The 12,340-nt window shown below is 39.7% G+C and overlaps 1 pseudogene; it reads left to right on the plus strand.

Moving 5' to 3' along the window:
- Positions 1 to 6,758: 6,758 nt before the first annotated feature.
- On the plus strand, positions 6,759 to 8,994 carry LOC137257583 (transcriptional regulator QRICH1-like; annotated as a pseudogene).
- The last annotated feature ends 3,346 nt before the right edge of the window (positions 8,995 to 12,340 follow it).

Consider the following 12,340-nt stretch of genomic DNA (forward strand, 5'->3'; position numbering starts at 1 on the left):
CCGGCCATGACATAATCTATTGTTATTTATTAAGACAGTTGAGAACATAAAACGCATTTCCTGGTGTAAGGTCGTCCGGGAATTTGTCACAACATAATTTTGTGCAAATCCTGCTGTATTATGGGAGGGTCATGGCTCTTCTTGAACTATGGGAGGGTAATCATTCTAGGAAAACTATGGGACGATTTGATATTTATACTCCAACTATTGGAGAGTCAGCAAAATGATTACATCTATTCAAATGTCAAGAACGTTCACGTAACTTTGTTTTAAGTATGACAATTAGAGAAGCATGAACTGTCCTTGTTATGTCTGTCAACGCTATCGGCATTCAAATCATGTTGCAATTTAACGGAGAATGGATAACTTGACATAGTCTTGGTGTATTAAAAGAAACAGTTTTCTGCTCAACGTTCTGTTTTTTTTCAATCAGGTAAGTATCATCTGGCATATGTCGTCGTTTTACATGTAACTTTTTGCAGTTATGAAATTCACCTGAGGTTATATAAAGGTGATAAATAAATGCTCTGACAGTAATGAGTTTTGACTTCGATATAGGTACCACTTGCAGAATACCACTAGGTCCTTCTGTCGATCTGCACTAGTCACCACTGGATACTTATGGTTGCCAATATGAGGACGCATGATATACGCATTCTGGATTCCATAAAGTCAACAGTGAGAGCTACAAGATACATTTCACACTGGCGGTAAGTACTAACAATTTGACCTCTTCCGTTACATCCACCTAAAATGGTCCAACTTACAACGTGACATAAGTATATCTGTGAGGGTTCCTGCCTCCCTGTACACTGCCGTTCTATACACAATATGGTATGTACCTGTCACAATGACATAACGGCCATTATCTTTGTTGGGTAATGCTGGTCAGGCTGAAGACGTCGGTAGTTATCTTTTCCACGATGGATTGCGAGTGAAGTCGACATTTAATTGCAAGTGAAGCCTCAATTCGACAAGACGGACCCAACAGTACCCGATACTCACGACTACGCCAATGTCACTCGTCAATTATTCGTCAACTATTTGTGATGACTATAGTCGTCAGGCAACTTTTCTTAGGTTTATTACATTTAATAGGTGTCCACTTACCTAATATTCTTTCTATTTGCCAGACTAATCATCTAATCTAATCAATCAAAATTAATATAGTGCCGTGATTCCGCAGAGGAGTACCTCTTTACTCATATGCGTTGTACATGCATATTAAAAAACCCCAGATACACAGTTTTGCTGTTGGGCTTAATAGATGCCTCGGACATTTGCCATATCTGTACCAGGCTATGTTCTTGGGAACAGTCTGTAGAACACAACCAACACGTGGACAGGGCACAAATCACATTACGTTTAGGGGCATGTCATGTCCAGTTCCTGGTATTTTGCCCACAGCAATCATTTATGTGTTTTATACAAAAATATATATCATCGTAAATGTACTGAATGTGAAACGCTACTGTGTCTACATTATGCATACCTTTCAAAATACATATATTACAGGGAGTTCATGAGAAAAAACGATATCCTGGGGATGCATGCTGGACACAAAAAGAAGTGCCCTGTAGCCTACAGGCGGATGGAAGTAGCTGTGGCGTATTTGTTCTTATGGTAAAGTGGTTCCTAAAAAACAATAAATACAAAAACAAAAAAGAGCTGCAATACAGAAAACGGCTATAATAAAAACACTCTTGACACATCCATTGAGAAGTCTATCTACAATTCAGTACACATTTAATGAACAGAGTAATATCTTATGTGAAGTGGGCAAACTAAAATGAGTGGAGTCTTGAAACACACCTTGCTTATTTGTCAGTATGCTTCAGAATGCTGTGACGGTACTCATTGGCATGTCGTGTTGTGTATTCCGACAGTGTCACTGCGAGTAGTTCAGGGGAATTGCAGCCGCTACATTTGTGGAGAAAATGAAGGACAATCGAGACACTCTTTGCGACCTACCATTTTGTAGTGATCCCCCCGAAAGGCAAAAGAAACATCAGTGGGTCTTCTGCGGTGGTTGTGACCGTTGGTGCCATTTCGTTTGTGCTGGAATTGAAGAGCAACTGAAAGGCCGATACATGTGTCCACTTTGCTCTATAGTATGAACCCCGTCTTGTTTACATTCGTCACTGGTGAATGACTGGATGTTTTATATACAATGTGTGACTGCAGAAGATGTGTTACTCAGAACGTAGACATACATGTAGTTCTATTATTATTTGGTGCTGGTGCTATTTAAGTGATAACCCTACTGTATGTGATGGTTTTCAAACGCACATCGTGGGCTATATTGTCGCAAATTTCGTTATATCGCGACGCGTTTGCAGACCCTGAAATATGCGAAGGTGTAAACAACGATATACCTTTGCAAATGTTCAAATACAGTAGGGATATCACTGAAATCACACCGTAAACACGTCATGAATCTTATATGACTGGAACTCATTTCACTGTCATTTCACCTGTTTGATATTCTAGCTATGTGAGCGACATTCCACCATTGTGATATTCCACTTGTATGAGTGTCATTGCACCTGTATCGGTGCTGTCCCACTTGCATGAGTGTCATTCCACCTGATGATATTCCACCAGCACGAGCATTCTACCAGTATGAGTGTCGCACCTATATAAGTGTTGTCCCACCTGCATGAGCATCATTCCACTTATATGGGTCTTGTCCTACCTATGTCGGTGTTGTCACACCTGTATGAGTGTTGTTCTACCTGCATGGGTGTTTTTCCAGCTGCACAGGGGTTGTCCCACCTATATGAGTGTCATTCCGCATATATGTTTGTTGTCCCACCTGTACTGTATTCGTGTCTTCTATTATAATATTGTCATATTGCATAAGTGTATTCCGTTACATGTTAAGACTTATTTGGACTAAAATATGTCACATACTTGTCATTCTGTGTTATAGAGTTTCTCTCTTAATACACACATGCACCCGCTGCGTTGTAGAGTTTCTCTCCTAATACACACAGGCACCCGCTGCCTTGAAGATTTTATATCCTGAGACTCACGGGTACCCGCTTCCTTGGGTGGCATATATCCTAACACGCAGATACCCGCATCCTTGTAGACTTAACTCCTCATACACACATGTACCTGTTGCGTTGTAGGTTTATCTCCTAATACACACAAGTACCCGCTGCGTAGTAGAATTTGTCTCCTAATACACACTGATACCCGGTTGATGTAACCGTTGCCTTGGTTACTTATTTCTCCTAAAATAAACAGAGGCATCTGCGGCCTTGTAGAGTTATATCGCCTGATACATTTAGAGATGTCAGCTGCCTAGTATGGTTTTATCTCTTAACACTCGCATTTACCCTGTGTTTGGTAGAGTTTTGTCCCCAAACACACTCAAAGGAAATTGCCTTGTAGATTTTTTTCTCCTAACACAGACATGGGACACGGTGCCTTTCTCCTAAGACATATATAGAGAAACTGTTTTCTAAAGTGTCACGTGCTTTTACAATATGTACATACATTAAATATATAAGCACTTGGGCTGTATGGCCTGTGAGACACTAAAATGACAGAATATCACAGCTTTACAATAAAATAAGAGAAAACAATCACATGGAAGTTATAACCACGTTGACGCACGCATGCACACAATAATGCTCTTCCTCACTCATACACTCTCCCATGCATACACGCAATCAATCATTTACACAGATTAGCAATCGGATAATCACACGCTCACATACACAATCACAAGCTTTTTGTGGTTTCAGGGTGGTTTATTCCTTATTACATATTCATTAATTAATTACTTAGTTCCCACCAGGTGTGTACTTTGTCATCTGACATATACAGGGGTAACCGCTGCTTTTTAGCATTTCATCTCCAAACATATGTAACTGCTGACCAGCTGCCTTGCAGAGCTTATTGCCTTTCTATAAGGGAAAATACTACATTTAATACTTACGGAAAATAAATCTTTTGTTGCAGATATCGTATTGTTTGTTATAGATATGCTCAATATATGAGCATGTACAAATATGTTGAAAATAACACTTGTACGAATATTGAATGAACTTAGTTTGTGTTAGATTTTATTTATAAATTTAAAAAATCGCAGCACAAAATATATCTGCATGCAAGATTAGTAATAATTAAATTCATTTCACAAAGTCTTATAAAAAGCCCCGAAAATATATCTACACAGCATTTGTACCATAACTTCAAATTTTAGACAGAAATTTGAGTCGACACTGGTAGTGACACAAACTTCAGTATCAATTATTATGCTACCATATATTAAATTAGTTAATTGCAGGGTGAATGGCACCATTATATAAAAGGACCGTCGTGCATATAACAGACTTATATACACGACATTGTCTTGTCGTGTATATAAGAGCATTATATACACGATGTCGTGTCGACCGAATCGTCTATATACACGACGTCGTGTATATTGTGGTACAATATACACGACTGGATAATTTCCTTCCCCGCTTTGCAAGACGCGCTGTGATTGGTACATTGCTTGTACACCGGTTACAAGCCCTTGTGCCACCGGAGGACAAGCGCTACATTGAACTGGGCCCTGTCTCGTATTCTATTATCGCAATATTATATTTTTGTTTCTCGAATGTCTTTTTAAATAAATATTGTCCAATAGTAGGGGCTACGGAACTGATCTCCACAATGTATTCAGGCATTCCGTAGATATTTTTACGGGAACGCCAAGTTCACTCAGCCTCAAAAACGAGAAGAGAGAGAGAGAGAGAGAGAGAGAGAGAGAGAGAGAGAGAGAGAGAGAGAGAGAGAGAGAGACGCATATTACACGCATACATTTCTCAGAATAAAGTAGAACATGCCTCCGCCTTATCAGCACTCACTATTAAATTTTGAAAGTGCTGCTGTTTATACTTGTACTTTAATGCAATTTCACCAAACCGTAAGCAGACATAACCGCCATTATTCATTCAAATCCATGATATGTTTACCTTTGAAAATCTCCTCACAAGATGAAGGGGTCAACTCCTGTATCAGACTTACATATACATCCAGTGCTGAAAGTGTCAAGAATGTACACGATCAGTTACAATGATAACGGCCATAAGTAGTACATGCTAGAGATACAAATATTTTGTTTGTAAATTCTGTGGAAACGCTGTGCTTAATATGTCACGAATGGTCATGATGAACATAGTACCATATATATTATTTACTATTTATTACTTACTTTCATCTTATATCTCTTTTGGACTTGTAATAAATATACTTAATAAACATAACCATTTGTCTAATTGATTACTCTGGACTGATCCATTGGTATCAGTTTGGGCATTAGATAGGCACTGAACCAGACATGTTCATGTTTTAAGGCTATATAAAAAAAGTGAAATATTATTTGTGAGCATAACATGTTTTTATTGTCATTTTAAAAATAATAAGTTTGACTTTGCCTCGTCCCCTTCATACATTTGTCCACTATAAGAATCAGTGTCTGTAAGAACGAGTTTGACTGAATCTACAACTCATTAACATGTGCTAAACTTTCCAAGCGGTATTTCTGAGAGAGAAAAAATAAAAATGTTTCCCTCCCTCGTCACTTTTTTTCTATCAAAAATTAAAAAAAACAAGGTCCAACCGCCCTCGTCACGTTTGAAAAACATGTGCCCGAGAAACGTTTAATTAATTTTATGCAGCCTAAGCTGGTGTAATACAAAGGTATCCGCTGCAGTAGGTATCTTGTACAACACCAGAGTATTGATTATAGAAGGTAAGTAGTACGTATAAGCTATCCATAATCTGTCACACAGACCCAAAAATACATAAATATGTCCAAGAAAACTCATGCAAGTGTAGAATATGTGGCAAGTCTATATTTTCACAGTTTCATAATATGTATTGTGTCTGGGGGTTAGGGGCGGGCGCATTGCATCGTTTCTTTAAACATATTTTATTCATGAAAATATACAAGTCATGAATGGACGAACGTCGCTCCCATTTTAAAATATAGAGATACAAGCAAGTATAGAATGAGCTGACACAATAATGCTACAATTGCTATATATCAGCATATATCAGCTGGGACGCATACAGTACTTTGTCCAATTTTACTGCGCATTCCTGTACCCGTAACTAAGTGTTTGCACGTATTTCATCTGCCACCGGATTCTTGTATTCTTTTAAGCGTACAGGGTCGTGTACTGTACACTAGGGGTTGTGACATCACTTAAAGCGTCAGTATAGTTGGGCTCGATACCGACACCTCAAACTTGCTAGATAACGAGCCTGGTGCCTCATCCAGCTCGCCCACCATGCACGCACACGCTGTTACCATAAATGTGTTCGTGCTGAATCCCTTTAAATAGATGAATGAATTTTGTTATAATTACATGTATTAATTGCATGTGGAGAAATAGTAATGTATAGCATTATGTATAGGAGAATGTCCAAAACCTCGCTATTATTTTCGCACGTGAAGCTTGTTCGACCCCGTTAGGCCGAGACAGGTTTCACGTGCGAAAATAGTAGCGAGGTTGAGGACTTTCCTACTTAAAACAAAGTTCGATAAAGCGTATAACTCAAACCAATGTTCTTGTGATATTCACGAGCCAAACTAATGGAGGACTGTTCTAGCTGTACATGGCCATGACCAAACGTGTCGTTAAAACACGCAAATAAACGTGGTCAACTATGGGAGGGCGGGGGTTATATATTCACGTTCATCATGACACGTACATCTGTGAACATCGTGGGACTCGGTAGGCCTATGCGGTATGAGTGATTCCGACATCGACGTGTTTGTTACACAACACCGTTTCACAGACACTTTTGAGGTTGACGTTAATTCAGATTTTGAGATGTTATTAAATTCTTATTGTGATTATAATGCACTTCCAAACTTTGATGTGGGAAAATGTGAACCGGTTGATCTTGAAGGTTGTTCTTCTGGTTCTGATACTGATTTGTACAAAGCAAGCCAAGAAATTGAATCCAACCTTTTTAATATGTTGCCCAGTAACCCTCCCCCGCAAGTGACGTCATTAAAAGAACCTTCGACACCTGAAACTCCAGAACTTAGCGTAGATATTATTTCAGCAAGGTTTGGCCAGCCAGCATCAGATTTTGACATTTCGAATACTGAAAGCAAGAGTAAGTGGGCACTTCGTTTGTATCAAGAGTGGGTGAGAGAACGGTGTAAGAGGGGCAGGAGAGAGGATATTTATTTAAACCCTGACATTGAACCACTGGCTCAGAAGGAATGTGAACTAAATAAAACCTTGATGTTTTTCATAGCTGAGGTCAGAAATCAGAAGGGCGAGGAATATCGTGGAAATACGCTTTACGAAATTGTCTCTTCTCTGCAGTATTACATCAGAACAAATGGACGCATTTAAACCTTTTCGAGTCTCACTTCTTTCAGGGATTAAGGTCTGTGATAGATGCAAGAATGAAGCCGCTGGCTAAACTGGGAATTGGAATAGAGAAAAGACAGGCTGAAGTGATCAGTGTAGATCAGGAGGACGTGTTGTGGGAGAAGGAGATCTTAGGGGAGCGCAGCCCACAACAGCTATTAGATACAATGGTGTACCTCAGTGGCCTCAATTGTGCTCTTAGAGAAGGCGATGAGCATAGGTATCTCAGAACGGGTCCAAACTCACAGTTCGAAATAACAGTAGGTGTAGATGGGTCAAAAAGTCTCAGATACATGGAGGATGTATCCAAAACCAACAGAGGTGGCTTAAAACATCGAAAGTGTGAAAGAAAATGTGTCTACGTCTCCCAGAATTTAGAGCGTCTAAACAGATGCCTTGTCCGGCTTTATGAAAAATACATGTCACTCAGGTGAGCTATCAATGGATTTGGCAGGAAAATATGCTTCCTGATATATCTTCATAGTTTGTATAGACGTCGGAGTCTTATGAGCTACGCGCAGAATCAGTTTCATCTGCTCTACCTTTTACAAAGCAAATGGGTTTAGTCATTGCCGTATACTGCGCCTGCTTCTCGTAAAACTCTTTCTGCTACGGTCCATCTTATCCTTGTTTGCTAGTAAGAAGCGACTAACGGGTCGAGTGTTCAGACTCGCTGACTTGTTTGACACACATAATCGTAAATTAATTCCAATTGCTCATGTTACTGATCACTTGTTTGTCCAGACTCGATTATTTACAGACCGCCGCCATGACGCTACAATATTGTTGAGTGCGACGTAAAAGTAGACTCACTCACTTACGCATAATTAAAATGAGATGCTTAAACCTATGCAAGGGACAGTATCATTAATCACTTTAACTATACTATGTTTCACACTTTGGAAACGTGTATTTATAGTAATTACATTTGAAAATTAATCCTATTTTTAGACCTAAAGACGGAAAGTGCACCGCATTTTACTTGAGGCCCCTGAAATTTATTCGAGAAGATGCATGGTATGCTGATATTCCGGTTCGGTTGCACCCTTTGAGAGGCAATGTCGGACGACTGTGTAAAATGGCAAGATTTGGTGGATTTTATTCAAATCATTCACTGAGGGTGACTACAGCAACACGTCTCTATGATTCTGGCCTAGACGAGCAGCTGATAGTTGAGAGGACAGGACACAAGTCTCTGGCAATCCGAAGCTACAAGGTATGGCTAGCTGAAACATTTGAATGTTGTTTGTATTGTTTGCTTTTCCGAAATATAAAGAATGAAAATCGTTCCGTGTGCGCATAAGAAAAATCTCAAGGGAACTATTTCCATAACCTATAATTCATTCCTTTACTGCAGAGGACCTCAGCAGAGATGGAAGCCCGCCTAGATGGCGTCATTCAGAGGAAGTCCAGTAAACGTACATGCGCGGCTCTGTCGACAGTCAGAAGGCCTACTGAGACAGACACGGCACCGTCACCAACAGCTGCACCAGTTTTGACCACCACCAACAAGAGTGATGACGGCACTGCTTCGGAAAAGGAACGTGATTTGAAACTTGTTCTGAGGGACGGTGTTGTCTTGTCGCTGACATTCTGAGTTGAGAATAAACGTTATGCCGGCCATGACATAATCTAATGTTATTTATTAAGACAGTTGAGAACATAAAACGCATTTACTGGTGTAAGGTCGTCCGGGAATTTGTCACAACATAATTTTGTGCAAATCCTGCTGTATTATGGGAGGGTCAACTATGGGATGATTTGATATTTATACTCAAACTATTGGAGAGTCAGCAAAATGACTACATCTATTCAAATGTCAAGAACGTTCACGTAACTTTGTTTTAACAATGACAATTAGAGAAGGATGAGCTGTTCTTGTTATGTCTGTCAACGCTATCGGCATTCAAATCATGTTGCAATTTAACGGAGAATGGATAACTTGACATAGTCTTGGTGTATTAAAAGAAACAGTTTTCTTTTTAAGTCTGCTCAACGTTCTGGTTTTTTTTTCAATCAGGTAAGTATCATCTGGCATATGTCGTCGTTTTACATGTAACTTTTGCAGTTATGAAATTCACCTGAGATTATATAAAGGTGGTAAATAAATGCTCTGACAGTAATGAGTTTTGACTTTGATATAGGTACCACTTGCAGAATACCACTAGGTCCTTCTGTCGATCTGCACTAGTCACCACTGGATACCTATGGTTGCCAATATGAGGACGCATGATATAAGTATTCTGGATTCCATAAAGTCAACAGTGAGAGGTACAAGATACATTTCACACTGGCGGTAAGTACTAACAATCTGACCTCTTCCGTTACATCGACCTAAAATGGCCTAACTTACAACGTGACATAAGTATATCTGTGAAGGTTCCTGCCTCCCCGTACACTGCCGTTCTATACACAATATGGTATATACCTGTCACAATGACATAACGGCCATTATGTTCGTTGGGTAAAGCTGGTCAGGCTGAACACGTCGGTACTTAACTTTTCCACGATGGATTGCGAGTGAAGTCGACATTTAATTGCTAGTGAAGCCTCAATTCGACAAGACGGACCCAACAGTATCCGATACTTACGACTACGCCAATGTCACTCGTCAATTATTCGTCAACTATTTGTGATGACTATAGTCGTCAGGCAACTTTTCTTAGGTTTCTGACATTTAATAGGTGTCCACTTACCTAATATTCTTTCTATTTGCCAAACTAATCATCTAATCTAATCAATCAAAATTAATATAGTGCCGTGATTCCGCAGAGGCGTACCTCTTTACTCATATGTGTTGTACATGCATATTAAAAAAAAACAGATACAGTTTTGCTGTTGAGCTTAATGCCTCGGACATTTGCCATATCTGTACCAGGCTATGTTCTTGCAATTGGGAACAGTCTGTTGAACACAACCAATATGTGGACAGGGCACAAATCACATTACATTTAGGGGCATGTCATGTCCAGTTCCTGATATTTTGCCCACAGCAATCATTTATGTGTTTTATACAAAAATATATATCATCCTAAATGTACTGAATGTGAAACGCTACTGTGTCTACATTATGCATACCTTTCAAAATATATATATTACAGGGAGTTCATGAAAAAAAAAAAACCGATATCCCGGGGATGCATGCTGGAGAGAAAAAGAAGTGCCCCGTAGCCTACAGGCGGATGGAAGTAGCTGTGGCGTATTTGTTCTCATGGTAAAGAGGTTCCTGAAAAAAACCCCAATAAATACAAGAACAAAAAAGCGCTGCAATAGAGAAAACAGCTGCAATAAAAACACTCTTGATACATCCACTGAGAAGCCTATCTATAATTCAGTACACATTTAATGAACAGAGTAATATCTTATGTGAAGTGGGCAAACTAAAATAAGTGGAATCTTGAAACACACCTTGATTATTTGTCAATATGCTTCAGAATGCTGTGACGGTACTCAGTGGCATGTCGTGTTGTGTATTCCGACAGTGTCACTGCGAGTACTTCAGGGGAATTGCAGCTGCTACATTTGTGGAGAAAATGAAGGACAATGGAAACACTCTTTGCGACCTACCATTTTGTAGTGATCCCCCATATAGGCAAAAGAAACATCAGTGGGTCCTCTGCGGTGGTTGTGACCGTCGGTGACATTTCGTTTGTGCTGGAGCAACCGAAAGGCCGATACATGTGTCCACTTTGCTCCATAGTATGAACCCCGTCTTGTTTACATTCGTTACTGGTGAATGACTAGATGTTTTATATACAATCTGTGACTACAGAACATTTGTTTCTCAGAACGTAGACATGCATGTAGCTCTATTATTATTTGGTGCTGGTGATAACCCTACTGTGTATGATGGTTTTCAAACGTAATTTTGTTATATCGCGACGCGTTTGCAGACCATGAAATATGCGAAGGTGTAAACAACGACTACAACAACGACATATTAAGACTTATTTGGAATAATATATGTCGGATACTTGTCATCCTGTGTTATAGAGTTTCTCTCTTAATACACACATGCACCCGCTGCGTTGTAGAGTTTATCTCCTAATACACACAGGTACCCGCTGCCTTGAAGAGTTTATATCCTGAGACACACAAGTACCAGCTTCCTTGGGTGGTATATATCCTAACACGCAGATTCCTGCATCCATGTAGACTTAACTCCTCATACACACATGTACCTGTTGCGTTGTAGGTTTATCTCCTAATACACACAAGTACCCGCTGCGTAGTAGAATTTGTCTCCTAATATGCACTGATACCCGCTTGATGTAATCGTTGCCATGGTTACTCATTTCTCCTAAAATAAACAGGGGCATCTGCGGCTTTGTAGAGTTTATCGCCTGATACATTTAGAGACGTCAGCTGCCTAGTGTGGTTTTATCTCTTAACACTCGCATTTACCCTGTGTTCGGTAGGGGTATGTCCCCAAACACACTCAAAGGAAATTGCTGCCTTGTAGATTTTTTTCTCCTAACACAGACATGGGGAATGGTGCCTTTCTCCATAGAGAAACTGTTTTTGAAAGTTATACATTAAATATATAAGCACTCGGGCTGTATGGCCCGTGAGACACTAAAATGTCAGAATATCACAGCTTTACAATAAAATAAGAGAAAACAATCACATGGAAGTTATAACCACGTTGACGCACGCATGCACACAATAATGCTCTTCCTCACTCATACACTCTCCCATGCATACACGCAATCAATCATTTACACAGATTAGCAGTCGGATAATCACGCGCTCACATACACAATCACAAGCTTTTTGTGGTTTCAGGGTGGTATATTCCTTATTACATATTCATTAATTTATTACTTAGTTCCCACCAGGTGTCTACTTTGTCATCTGACATATACAGGGGTAACCGCTGCTTTGTAGCGTTTCATCTCCAGACATATGTAACTGCTGACCAGCTGCCTTGCAGAGCTTATTGC

The sequence above is a fragment of the Haliotis asinina genome, chromosome 12, assembly GCF_037392515.1.
Source record: "Haliotis asinina isolate JCU_RB_2024 chromosome 12, JCU_Hal_asi_v2, whole genome shotgun sequence".
Taxonomy (NCBI): Eukaryota; Metazoa; Mollusca; class Gastropoda; order Lepetellida; family Haliotidae; genus Haliotis; species Haliotis asinina.